This window comes from Scyliorhinus canicula, chromosome 5 (genome assembly GCF_902713615.1).
Source record: "Scyliorhinus canicula chromosome 5, sScyCan1.1, whole genome shotgun sequence".
Classification (NCBI taxonomy): domain Eukaryota; kingdom Metazoa; phylum Chordata; class Chondrichthyes; order Carcharhiniformes; family Scyliorhinidae; genus Scyliorhinus; species Scyliorhinus canicula.
Window position 1 is genome coordinate 112,778,864 of NC_052150.1, and position 14,156 is coordinate 112,793,019.

Genomic DNA, 14,156 nt, shown 5'->3' on the forward strand with positions numbered 1-14,156 from the left:
TTAATACTTCTGGGGTCCAGACCAACACAATATAATAGCAGTTGACAATGGTCAGTCATTTTTATCCTTGTCCCAACTTCAGCTCAAATTGTCACCTTTGTTCAATGTCACTCGAAGACCAAATGTCTATAGATCTCATATTCCACAAACTCTGGTTCATACTTACACAATGAGATGTTTAACCTTCACTTGTGAAAACCTTATTTAGGTCTTCACGATGAACTAAATACTAGCCACAATTTAAATGTCCATAGTGACATGTTAAGTTGCAGCCATCTTAACACAGTTTGTGGTCATTTTCACAAAGTCTGATCTTACAGCCCATAAGATCCAATAAGCACATGCTTATACTGAGTGTGACAATATGCTTCATCTGCCTTATGTGTCTCTAAGAGAATAAAGAAGAAGAATGCTATGTAACCACTAGCTTTGCAGGAGACCATTTTTTCAGGGCCCATGCTAACCAAAACTTCACTCACCCCTGTCAACCAACAGGAGCTTCTCACCCAGGATCCAGGGATCCCATGCAGCTGAGGCCTGGATTTAAAAGCTGTTCTCACCCAGCCGAATTGTGTCTCTGGAGTTAGTGCAGGGACCGAAGGTTTTCTTCAAAACTTTCATCTCACACAGAAAAAAGAATCTATAATTGAACCCCTTAAATGAATGGAAATGCTTGTGCTTTTCAACACATATTCAAACAAATAAGCTGCCGCCTTGACCTCCCATCCAATATACTCACTATATATAGCTGAGTTTGCTTCAATTCCTTTGTAGCTTGTCTGCTTCTCTCACTACCTTCATTAAACTCTGTATACAAGTGACCTTTTATTTGAGTGCTGAAGCCTCTCTGTTAACAGGGGTTTAATTAAACATTAAAATAGGGCATTTGGGGAAAGTAACTGGAAGGAGAATATAAATTATAAAGCCATATGAGCACTGAATTTCCAAACTCTTGGGCCTAATTGCAATAGGTTTATTAATAAATATCAGGCTTTTAGTCGTGAGCAGACAGGAACATTTCCTGTTGATGGCTTCTAAAAGAAATGTCATTCTTAATGTTTATGTGCTGAACCTGCACTAAGCTTAAATCAAATCATTGTCCTTCATTTGTTGTATGGAGCATTTTGCCTTCATCCCTTTTTTCACTTGATTTATATTCATTCCTATGTGCACATTTCAATTCAGCATCATAGGAGCCAATTTTAATTTAGCACAGATTGTGCATGGATGGAAACATAGAAAGATAGAAATTAGGAACAGGAGTAGGCCATTTGGCCCTTCAAGCCTGCTCCGCCATTCATTATAATCATGTCTGATCATCCAACTCAGTAACCTGTTCCCTATTTCCTCCCATATCTTTTGATCGCTCGAGCCCCAAGAGCTATATCTATCTCCTTCTTGAAAACAATGTAATAGCCTCAATTGTTTTTGTGTAGTGAATTCCACAAGCTCAACACTCTCTGGGTGAAGATATTTTTCTTGATCTTGGTCCTAAATAGTTTGCCTATGTCCTCAGACTCTGACCCCTGTTTCTGGACACCCCCATTATCGGGACCATCCTTCTTACATCTACTCTGTCTAGTCCTTTTAGAATTTTATAAGTTTCTATGAGATCCCCTCCTCATTCTTCTAACCTCCAGAAAAAAACAATCCTAACCACCTCAATCTCTCCTCATACAGCAGTCCCTCCGTACCAGGAATCAGTCTGGTAAACCTTCATTGCACCCCCTCTAGAGTAAGAACATCCTTCCTCAGATAAGGAGGTCAGAACTGCACACAATATTCCAGGTGTGGCCTCATCAAGGCCCTGTATAATTGCAGCAAGAAATCCCTGCTTCTGTACTCAAATCCTCTCGCTATGAAGGCCAACATACCATTTTCCTTCTTTACCGCCTGATGCACCTGCGTATTTACCTTCAACGACTGGTGTATAAGGGCACCTAGGTCTTGTTGCACTTTCCCCTCTCTCAATCTATATTCAAGAATATAATAATCTGCCTTCCTGCTTTTTCCACCAAAGTGAATCACCTGACATGCATTTGCTCACTCACTCAACCTGTCCAAATCACACTGAAGGATCTCTGCATCCTCCTCATAGCTCACCCTCCCACCCAGCTTTGTGTCATCTGCAAATTTGAAGATATTGCATTTAGTTCCTTCATCTAAGAGGCTGTTTAGCACACTGGGCTAAATCGCTGGCTTTGAAAGCAGACCAAGCAGGCCAGCAGCACGGTTTGATTCCCGTAACAGCCTCCCCGAACAGGCGCCGGAATGTGGCGACTAGGGGCTTTTCACATTAACTTCAGTGAAGCCTACTCGTGACAATAAGCAATTTTCATTTCATTTCAATAAAGCATTAATATATATTGTGAATAGCTGGAGTCCTAGCATTGAAACCTACCATACCCCACTAATCACTTCCTGACATTTGGAACAAGTCCTGTTTATTCTTACTTTTTGTTTTGAGTCTTCCAACCAGTTTTCTATCTATCTCAATACATTACCCTTACTTCACCAGTGTATGATACTTCACCACTCTTTTTCAAACAAAATGAGCAAGTAACAATATGATAGAGTTGTTCAGCATATAAATCGGCTTCCAAAGTTTGGTCATAATTTCTTTCATGCCACTTCATCTTCAAACAGATTAGCTGGTTGTGATAACCCTCATGAGACTCAGGGAGACAACCCAATTGATCCCCCCATGGGGCTCGAGAAATTCGAGCTTCCCGGCTAATCTTCGAGGCCTATCAGCTGGGACTCATAGAATCAACCCTTAAAAGCTGGCCTGAATTGGGATCGGCATGATCGGCAGTCCCAGTTGGGATCTATGTGCTCTATGCCATGTTGCAGCCTTTTCATTTGGCTGAAAATAAATTGCCGTTTTCATCCACTTTCTTGGGTTTCCCGAGCGTTTAAACTGCCGATGAGGAAAACGTATGGCTGTGATTCTGGACATCCAGACCACACTTGAGTTCCTCAGAGCAAGAGTAAAGTCAGTGAGATTTTAAAAATGGTGCTTTTTGGAAGGCGAGAAGTTTTTAACGCAAACGTAGAAGATTGGGCCCAGTATACCGATAGATGTAGTATTTCTTCCATGCGAATGATATTGTTGGAGATAATATAATTCGGAGGTATTTCTCCTGACTGCTTGCAGTGCCCAGCTTTCAGTGTAATCAAAAACCTCACCTACCCGGCAGCCCCAGATTTGAAGTCCTTCAATGAACTTGTAGAGCTTGTCACTATTCATTATGATCCGAAAACATCAGAGTTACTGGTACAACATGACTAGGCAAACCAGGGGAGAATCGGTCCCGGAGTTTCTGACACACCTTCACAAACTGGCTGGGCATTGTGACTACAACCTATCCCTCCCAGAAATGTTGCGAGACCGCCTAGTGTGTGGCATTAATAACATGCTGACCCAACCGAAACTGTTGGATCTAAAATAGGGCCATAGAACAATCCCTCGCAAATGAAAATATGGAAAAGGGGGTCCAAGAACTCCAGGGCTCCATGAGCTACAATGTACATAGCGGTAGTCACGCCCCCATTCCAACATGTAATGCCCCAAGAGCAGGGCTTATGGGACCCAGTCGGCACCTGAGCAATGTTGTATCCGTTGGCAATGAACGACCATAGATTGGTGAGACATTTCCTCTGAGGACAAGGAAGTGGACTTACAACAGTGTTGCCCTTGTGGTCTTATCAGCACATGTTGCCCTGGTCGGCTAACACAAGCACCCTGAGCTAGGGCTTTACATATTGCCCAACCCAATGAAAATGAATGAATGCAACTAAATTACATTGCGGCATCTAAAGTAGCCCCAATTAAGAAAACCCTCCAAGTGAATGGCCACCGCTTAGATATGGAAATAGATACGTGGGCTGCTGTCTCGGTCAACGGACAACAGACATTCAAGAAACTTTGTTTGGGGATTCAACAACTGGGCCTAAAGGACACTAAGGCACAGTTGGCAAGGTACACTTGTTGCCCGTGCTGGGTGAGTGTGCTTTACACTCAATTTGGCTCTATTTCATTCCTTAGCTGTGGAGTCGCCAGGTATCGTTAAGATACCGCCACAAGTTTCAAGTTCAAGTTCAAACCAATAAATCCATACACCAGTTAGTAAGTTCAAACAAGACACATTTATTATAATACAGTAATCTACTAATCATGCATATAAAACTATAAGACTAGGCTAATCCTACCACTAACAGGCCAATATTTATCTGGATAAGGGGACTGCCGGATCAGGGAACAACGGCCTCTAGCTTTGTCCTGGGTCCGCAGGCTTCCAGTAGTTATGGACTAAAGGGGTTCAGGAGTGTCTACTCTCATAGCGTGCGTTGTATGACACTTATGTGATGGCGGCTGCTGTCCAAGCCTCTCCTCCTCAAAGTTCTTCTGCTGCAATGGTGTTCTACTGGGAGGGCTGGCTGGTCAAGGAGAGGCTGGCAGAGAGAGAGAGCTGGGGTCGGGGTCTCTGTCTTATACCTCTCCCAGGGTCTCGCGCCCACCTGGGCGGACCCTCTATACACTCGCAATCGATTGGGTCTCTTCCCAATCGATTGATTTGAATTTCCCCAATAACGGGGCAGTCCCTCGATCACTGGGCGGTTCTTGGGACTTATTGTTTTGGACTTCTCTTGGCGCCGAAAAGTCTGGCCTTCTATTCAATGTATCGATTTGAGTTAACTTGTTTCCATTGTACCTGGGAATCGCCCGGTATCACCTCATTAGTATGCTAACTTATTTTCTTTCACAGTGCTGTCTGGTTTCTGCAGCAGTCAGAATACACAAGCGCTTTTGCAAGCTGCTTGCTTTTGCAACATGTCCCTTTTCCCTGCATTCCTTGTAATCTTCCATTTTGTGTTAGGCAGTGGCCACCCCAGGTGGCTACACACTGGAGAATCATTGGCAATTATTTGGGTGAGGATAATCCGAGTTACCCATGGACAGCAATCAGTTTGATTGCTGCTGACAGTGGTGCAGGGGCCTGTACCCAGCCTTCTGGGCTGTGATTGGTGACAGATACACTGCCTAGATCGGCAACAGAGTTTTAGAATGGATATAGGAGGATTGTATGAGGTCCGGGAAAAATACTCGGAAGTCTTCCAGGAAGGCCTCGGGAAGATAAAGGGACCATAGCTAAAATTTACATTGACCCGGTTGCCCAAGCCAAATATTTCAGGGCCACCCAGTCCCATACACTCTGCTTTAAAGAGGGATGGCTAACTGGAGATTTTGGGGATTATACACCATCATGGACATAATGGGTCAACTGGCCTGTTTCTGTGGTGTATCCATTCAATGATTCTGTAAAAAGATTTTGAGGGCAAATTTCAACTTTGGCCTGGATGAAAAAGTGGATTGCATTCACTCCATTATGACTCAAACTGAATATAACAGTCTGATTCATTAAAAGTTGGCTGATCTCTTGTGTGACTTGGCAGATGCAGAAGGATGGTAAAACATTGTGATCATTCAGAGGTGCAACACTGAAGGATAAAAAGGCTACAGTGGAAGAAGTTGAGTGGTCCAGTCACATATGTAAGGACAAACAAGACATAATGCAAATTAGGACCTGCTCAAGGGCTAGAGATTCAAGGTCTGAACAGAAGGTAAGCCCAAGGTCTCAGGGAGAGGAAAGGCTGATTTCAGAGAAAGGCTGTGGGGGAGGCAGTATGTGATGGGTACTTTTTGCCACTTACATAGAATCCCAACAGTGCAGAAGGAGGCATTTGGCTCATTAAGTCTGCACCGACCCTCTGAAAGAGCACCCTAAATAGACCCACATCTCTGCACTATCCTCATAACACAATAACCCCACCTAATCTTGTGGACACAAAGGGGGACTATAGCATGGCCAATCCACCTAACCTGCACAGCTTTGGACTATGGGTGTAAACCAGAGCACCCGGAGGAAACCCACTCAAACATGGGGAGAATGTACAAACTCCACACAGACAGTCATCCAAGTCCAGAATTGAGCCCGAGTCCCTGGTGCTGTGAGGCTGTGACACCGTGCTGCCCCTAACTGACTTATTTGAGGATTAGTAAGTTTATTATGATCATGAAATTATATGACGACGTGAGAGCTGAGGCCAGGTAACTCATGCTGCAGAGTGAGGGCAGGATGCGATTTACAACAGGCCTTGTATTTTCTGCTCGCATCCTCCAAAACACTGATTTGGGGCCTTTGTGTGTGGGCATTGGCACGCTACGCCTTAAATTCCAGCAAGTCACAACCAAGATGCACAGTGGCAGACCAGTGCATATCAATTTTGTTCTATGCACACCAGAATGACAGGGAGTAGGATAGCTTGATCTTGGTTTCGGACAAGGCTCGGCACAGCATCGAGGGCCGAAGGGCCTGTTCTGTGCTGTACTGTTCTATGTAATTTCCTACTCTTTTAAAAAAAATTTAGAGTTCCCAATTTTTTCCAATTAAGAAGCAATTTAGCGTGGCCAATCCACCTATCCTGCACATCTTTTGGGTTGTGGGGGTGAAACCCACGCAAACACGGAGAGAATGTGCAAACTCCACACAGACAGTGATCCAGGGCTGGGATTCGAACCCGGGTCCTCAGCTCTGTAGGCAGCAATGCTAACCACTGTGCCACCGTGCTGCCCCAATTTCCTACTCTTAACCATTCTCCCTCTCAGAAGCTGGACAGAAACTTTTAAAATGACAAGATGAAATGACCAATGTGCACAATAAAAATGCACGTACAGAATTGCCAATTTTAGGGTTGGGACAGCAATTTTGCAACTATGGTCCCACAGACGGTTCATGGCAACCACCTGAGGTGACTTGTTCAGAACCAAGGTCCTTTGGAGTCATTGCAGAAACAGACAATTCAGACCCATTCTATAGCTCCTCAAACATTGTGCAGTCCTATTACATTGAGAGCTAGATCACAAACGCGTCCAGAAACAACACCTAAGGATAGCAAACACATAGATCACTGTGAGCAATTAAAGAAACCTCCAGACCAGATTACCATTATAAGAGCTGGTGATATCTAGCAGATAATTTCTACATTTTTAAGAATCATAGATTTCTTCAATTCTATACACTTATGTCATGGTAACTGAACATGAACATGTGGTGTAAATAGTTGTACTTCTTTGGAAAGTGAAAAAATACCTTTAAGAAGAAAGGGAGCTTTGTAATGTGCTTTTAATCACAGCACCACAAGATGGGAGTGTATTATGCAATTGAGTCTTAGTTTCACTTTTGCCTTTGGGCAGAACACACAACACATATACAGATCTGCTGCTATGGTCTTCGAGCTTTCTACACATGTATAAATGTGGCCATGTTCCTGGTCTAAATACATTAACTGACAATGTAGTTATACAATTCTTTGAGAGTGATTCGTGCTTATATAATTTGAACAACATGACACTGAGCGCCCTGACAATCTTCAACAACACATTATTTGTCTCAACAGCTGGCCTCCTCCACCCATTGCTGGAGTTTCCCTTGGGATCCTCACAAAATCCAGCAGCACAAGCCAGTAGGGCACAATCTTTGCCCATTTTGACTCCATTGCAACACATGGCAGTTCCCTGACACAGAACTACAATTCCTTTAACTTCCTTGTTTGAATTGTCCCTATAATGATTGTATCATGTGAGCCCAAAGAACGGCTATTGTTACTGATGGACGGGAATCCCAGAAGTAAAATGATAATGAGGTGACTGCATTAAAAAGCCACTGACTTGCGCATTTCTGGGTTTTCCATACGCTATCGGAATCCACTACTACACCCCTTCATCACCAGTATTCGCGGCATGTCTACAGATTCAAATCCAGCCCTTTAATAGAGATGCACTTTGTCATTCCTGGTTGCTAAAATAACAATTCAGGGTCACAGTTTGAATTGCTAGCTTCCTTTTAGGCTGCTGCAGATATTTGAATCCAGCAGTAGAATGATATTCCCCTGTCCCTGCAAAGGAATATCAAAGCAGGATTAGGTTATTCAGCTCCTGAGCCTGTCTTGCCTATGGGGAATGAGACCATTCCCCTGGTATATGTGAAATCAAGTTGTTAGGCGGTCAGACCATTACTTGGTGCATTTACACGACAGCTGTGGTATTAATGGGAATTCAACCTGCATTTCTATTATAGCTGCAGGTAGTATGAATCCAGAGGGAATCCACCCCAATGCTGAGCAGATAGTTATTGCCAGTGGCTGGACTGGGTGGGGGGGCTTTACTCTGCTTCATTCAGTTTACTTTACACCCGATTACCTTCTGAGCTGAAAATCTATGAAAACCGGTGTTCTCTTTGCATTAATGCTGAAACATGATTGGATTTAAATGCAGAGGGTGGAATTGTAACATAACCGACCTACACACAGCTAAGAGGCTGGTCGTGGGTTGAAAAACTCTTCGATTCTGCAACAAGCATTGCCATGGCTCTTTAACTCAACTGTGGCATTAGCATACTGCGTTTTAGGTCACAGAGGACAGCTGGAATAATGCAATAAGAAGTCTTACAACACCAGGTTAAAGTCCAACAGGTTTGTTTCAAACACGAGCTTTCGGAGCACGGCTCCTTCTTCAGGTGAATGGAAAGGCTTGTTCCAGAAATGTTTATATAGACACAGTCAGAGATGCCCCGGAATGCGAGCACCTGCAGGCAATCAAATCATCAAAGATGCAGAGAGAGAGGTAACTCCAGGTTAAAGAGGTGTGAATTGTCCCAAGCCAGTTCAGTCGGTAGGCCTCTGCAAGTCCAGGCTTGTTGGTGGGGGCCGAATGTAATGCGACATGAATCCCAGATCCCGGTTGAGTCCGCATTCATGCGTGCGGAACTTAGCTATAAGTTTTTGCTCAGCAATTTTGCGTTGTCGCGTCTCCTGAAGGCCTCCTTGTAGAATGCTGACCCGGAGATCAGAGGCTGAATGTCCTTGACTGCTGAAGTGTTCCCCAACTGGAAGGGAACAGTCCTGCCTGTTGATAGTCGCACGATGCCCGTTTATTCGTTGTCGCAGTGTCTGCATGGTCTCGCCAATGTACCACGCTTCGGGACATCCTTTCCTGCAGCGTGTGAGGTAGACTACATTGGTCGAGTCGCACGAGTATGCGCCGCGTACCTGGTGGGTGGTGTTTCCACGTGTAATGGTGGTGTCCATGTCGATGATCTGGCATGTCTTGCAGAGATTACCCTGGCAGGGTTTTGTGGTGTTGTGGTTGCTGTTCTGAAGGCTGGGTAATTTGCTGCAAACAATGGTTTGTTTGAGGTTGCGCGGTTGTTTGAAGGCCAGTAGTGGGGGTGTGGGGATGACCTTGGCAAGATGTCCATCCTCGCTGATGATGTGTTGGAGGCTGCGAAGAAGATGTCGTAGTTTCTCCGCCCCAGGAAAGTACTGGACGACGAAGGGTACTCTGTCAGTGGTATCCCGTGTTTGTCTTCTGAGGAGGTCGGTGCGGTTTTTTGCTGTGGCGCGGTGGAACTGTCGATCAATGAGTCGAGCGCCATATCCCGTTCGTACGAGGGCATCTTTCAGCATCTGTAGGTGTCTGTTGCGCTCCTCCTTGTCTGAGCAGATCCTGTGTATACGGAGGGCTTGTCCATAGGGGATGGCTTCTTTAATGTGTTTCGGGTGAAAGCTGGAGAAGTGGAGCATCGTGAGATTATCTGTGGGCTTGCGGTAAAGCGAGGTGCTGAGGTGACCGTCCTTGATGGAGACGAGTGTGTCCAAGAATAGAACTGAATTTGGAGAATAGTCCATGGTGAGTTTGATGGTGGGATGGAACTTATTGATGTCATCGTGTAGTCGTTTCAGTGATGTCTCGCCGTGGGTCCAAAGGAAAAAAATGTCATCGATGTATCTGGTGTATAGCATCGGTTGAAAGTCCTGTGTGGTGAGGAAGTCCTGTTCAAACTTGTGCATGAAGATGTTGGCATATTGAGGTGCAAATTTGGTCCCCATGGCTGTTCCGTGCGTCTGGATGAAGAATTTGTTGTCGAAGGTGAAGACGTTGTGGTCTAGAATGAAACGGATGAGTTGCAGAATTGCGTCTGGAGATTGGCAGTTGTCGGTGTTGAGGACTGAGGCTGTTGCAGCAATGCCGTCGTCATGGGGGATGCTGGTGTAGAGTGCCGAGACATCCATTGTGACGAGGAATGTTCCTGGTTCAACTGGTCCATGGGTGCTGAGTTTCTGTAGGAAGTCCGTCGTGTCGCGACAGAAGCTGGGTGTACCTTGTACGATGGGTTTCAAGATGCCCTCGATGTGGCCAGAGAGGTTCTCACACAGGGTCCCATTGCCTGAAACGATAGGACGGCCTGGTGTGTTGGCCTTGTGTATTTTCGGGAGGCAGTAGAGATCTCCAATGCGGGGATTACGTGGGATGAGAGCACGTAGGGTGTTCTGAAGGTCTGGATCTAAGGTCTTGATCAGTCTGCTGAGTTGGCGGATGTGTTCCTTGGTTGGATCTGCGGGTAACTGCCTGTAGTGTTCCTGGTTGCCGAGTTGTCGGTATACTTCTTTGCAGTAGTCTGTTCTGTTCAGTATGACGGTGGCCCCTCCTTTGTCTGCTGGTTTGATGACGATGTTGCGGTTGGTCTTGAGAGTGCGGATGGCGTTGCGTTGTGCTTGGGTGACGTTTGAGGCTGCCTTGTGATTGCGAGTGATGAATCTGGCATTGACACGACTTCTGACGGCTTGAGCATACATGTCGAGTCTAGGGCAGCGGCCTTCCGGAGGGGTCCAATTTGACTCTTTCCTTTTCGGTTGCTGCACTGCAGATCTCGCGGTCTGCTGTTCCGGTTCATTGGTCGTGTCCCTGGGTTCGCTGTCGGCCTCTTGGGGTCTGTGGAAGAATTCCCGGAGCCTCATTCGCCTGATGAATTCCTCCGTATCTGCCGCGAGACTGATGGGGTCCATTTTGGTGGTGGTGCAGAAATTGAGCCCTCTGCTGAGGACTTCGATTTCGTCTGGTTGAAGGGTGTAGTCTGACAAGTTGACAATGGATTTCCCTGTATTGTTTTCGACTGTTGTACCGGGAGAAGCTTGATTGCTGCTGGTGGTGATGCCAAGTTTCTCAAGCTTCCTGTTCTTGGTGTGCATGTAGGTGGCATAGTATTGCTGTCTCATCTGTTTGGCGGTGTTCCGCAGCTGGTCTGCTGTGTCCTGAGCGCAAGTTGAGAATATGGCCTCTCTCTTGGTTTCCAGGTTGCGTCGACTGCTGTAGAGTTGGTGTACGAGGTGTTTGAGGAGTGTGACAGAGGTGCGGTGGCAGAGTCTTTCAGCGTAGTCTGTGTTGTAAGTTGACTTGAGTGGGTTTTTGATCTGTAGTCCTTTCGGGATCTTGTCTGCTTTTTTGCATCTTTGTAGAAACTGAATGTCAGTGTCTATATGCGCGATCTTCCTGGAGATCCTCTCCACTTTGAGCCGGCAGTTTGCGGTGTCAATGGTAGCCATGATGTGGAGATGCCGGCGTTGGACTGGGGTGAGCACAGTAAGAAGTCTTACAACACCAGGTTAAAGTCCAACAGGTTTGTTTCAAACACGAGCTTTCGGAGCACGGCTCCTTCTTCAGGTGAATGGAAAGGCTTGTTCCAGAAATGTTTATATAGACACAGTCAGAGATGCCCCGGAATGCGAGCACCTGCAGGCAATCAAATCATCAAAGATGCAGAGAGAGAGGTAACTCCAGGTTAAAGAGGTGTGAATTGTCCCAAGCCAGTTCAGTCGGTAGGCCTCTGCAAGTCCAGGCTTGTTGGTGGGGGCCGAATGTAATGCGACATGAATCCCAGATCCCGGTTGAGTCCGCATTCATGCGTGCGGAACTTAGCTATAAGTTTTTGCTCAGCAATTTTGCGTTGTCGCGTCTCCTGAAGGCCTCCTTGTAGAATGCTGACCCGGAGATCAGAGGCTGAATGTCCTTGACTGCTGAAGTGTTCCCCAACTGGAAGGGAACAGTCCTGCCTGTTGATAGTCGCACGATGCCCGTTTATTCGTTGTCGCAGTGTCTGCATGGTCTCGCCAATGTACCACGCTTCGGGACATCCTTTCCTGCAGCGTATGAGGTAGACTACATTGGTCGAGTCGCACGAGTATGCGCCGCGTACCTGGTGGGTGGTGTTTCCACGTGTAATGGTGGTGTCCATGTCGATGATCTGGCATGTCTTGCAGAGATTACCCTGGCAGGGTTTTGTGGTGTTGTGGTTGCTGTTCTGAAGGCTGGGTAATTTGCTGCAAACAATGGTTTGTTTGAGGTTGCGCGGTTGTTTGAAGGCCAGTAGTGGGGGTGTGGGGATGACCTTGGCAAGATGTCCATCCTCGCTGATGATGTGTTGGAGGCTGCGAAGAAGATGTCGTAGTTTCTCCGCCCCAGGAAAGTACTGGACGACGAAGGGTACTCTGTCAGTGGTGTCCCGTGTTTGTCTTCTGAGGAGGTCGGTGCGGTTTTTTGCTGTGGCGCGGTGGAACTGTCGATCAATGAGTCGAGCGCCATATCCCGTTCGTACGAGGGCATCTTTCAGCATCTGTAGGTGTCTGTTGCGCTCCTCCTTGTCTGAGCAGATCCTGTGTATACGGAGGGCTTGTCCATAGGGGATGGCTTCTTTAATGTGTTTCGGGTGAAAGCTGGAGAAGTGGAGCATCGTGAGATTATCTGTGGGCTTGCGGTAAAGCGAGGTGCTGAGGTGACCGTCCTTGATGGAGACGAGTGTGTCCAAGAATGGAACTGAATTTGGAGAATAGTCCATGGTGAGTTTGATGGTGGGATGGAACTTATTGATGTCATCGTGTAGTCGTTTCAGTGATGTCTCGCCGTGGGTCCAAAGGAAAAAAATGTCATCGATGTATCTGGTGTATAGCATCGGTTGAAAGTCCTGTGTGGTGAGGAAGTCCTGTTCAAACTTGTGCATGAAGATGTTGGCATATTGAGGTGCAAATTTGGTCCCCATGGCTGTTCCGTGCGTCTGGATGAAGAATTTGTTGTCGAAGGTGAAGACGTTGTGGTCTAGAATGAAACGGATGAGTTGCAGAATTGCGTCTGGAGATTGGCAGTTGTCGGTGTTGAGGACTGAGGCTGTTGCAGCAATGCCGTCGTCATGGGGGATGCTGGTGTAGAGTGCCGAGACATCCATTGTGACGAGGAATGTTCCTGGTTCAACTGGTCCATGGGTGCTGAGTTTCTGTAGGAAGTCCGTCGTGTCGCGACAGAAGCTGGGTGTACCTTGTACGATGGGTTTCAAGATGCCCTCGATGTGGCCAGAGAGGTTCTCACACAGGGTCCCATTGCCTGAAACGATAGGACGGCCTGGTGTGTTGGCCTTGTGTATTTTCGGGCGCAACAGACACCTACAGATGCTGAAAGATGCCCTCGTACGAACGGGATATGGCGCTCGACTCATTGATCGACAGTTCCACCGCGCCACAGCAAAAAACCGCACCGACCTCCTCAGAAGACAAACACGGGACACCACTGACAGAGTACCCTTCGTCGTCCAGTACTTTCCTGGGGCGGAGAAACTACGACATCTTCTTCGCAGCCTCCAACACATCATCAGCGAGGATGGACATCTTGCCAAGGTCATCCCTACACCCCCACTACTGGCCTTCAAACAACCGCGCAACCTCAAACAAACCATTGTTTGCAGCAAATTACCCAGCCTTCAGAACAGCAACCACAACACCACAAAACCCTGCCAGGGTAATCTCTGCAAGACATGCCAGATCATCGACATGGACACCACCATTACACGTGGAAACACCACCCACCAGGTACGCGGCGCATACTCGTGCGACTCGACCAATGTAGTCTACCTCATACGCTGCAGGAAAGGATGTCCCGAAGCGTGGTACATTGGCGAGACCATGCAGACACTGCGACAACGAATAAACGGGCATCGTGCGACTATCAACAGGCAGGACTGTTCCCTTCCAGTTGGGGAACACTTCAGCAGTCAAGGACATTCAGCCTCTGATCTCCGGGTCAGCATTCTACAAGGAGGCCTTCAGGAGACGCGACAACGCAAAATTGCTGAGCAAAAACTTATAGCTAAGTTCCGCACGCATGAATGCGGACTCAACCGGGATCTGGGATTCATGTCGCATTACATTCGGCCCCCACCAACAAGCCTGGACTTGCAGAGGCCTACCGACTGAACTGGCTTGGGACAATT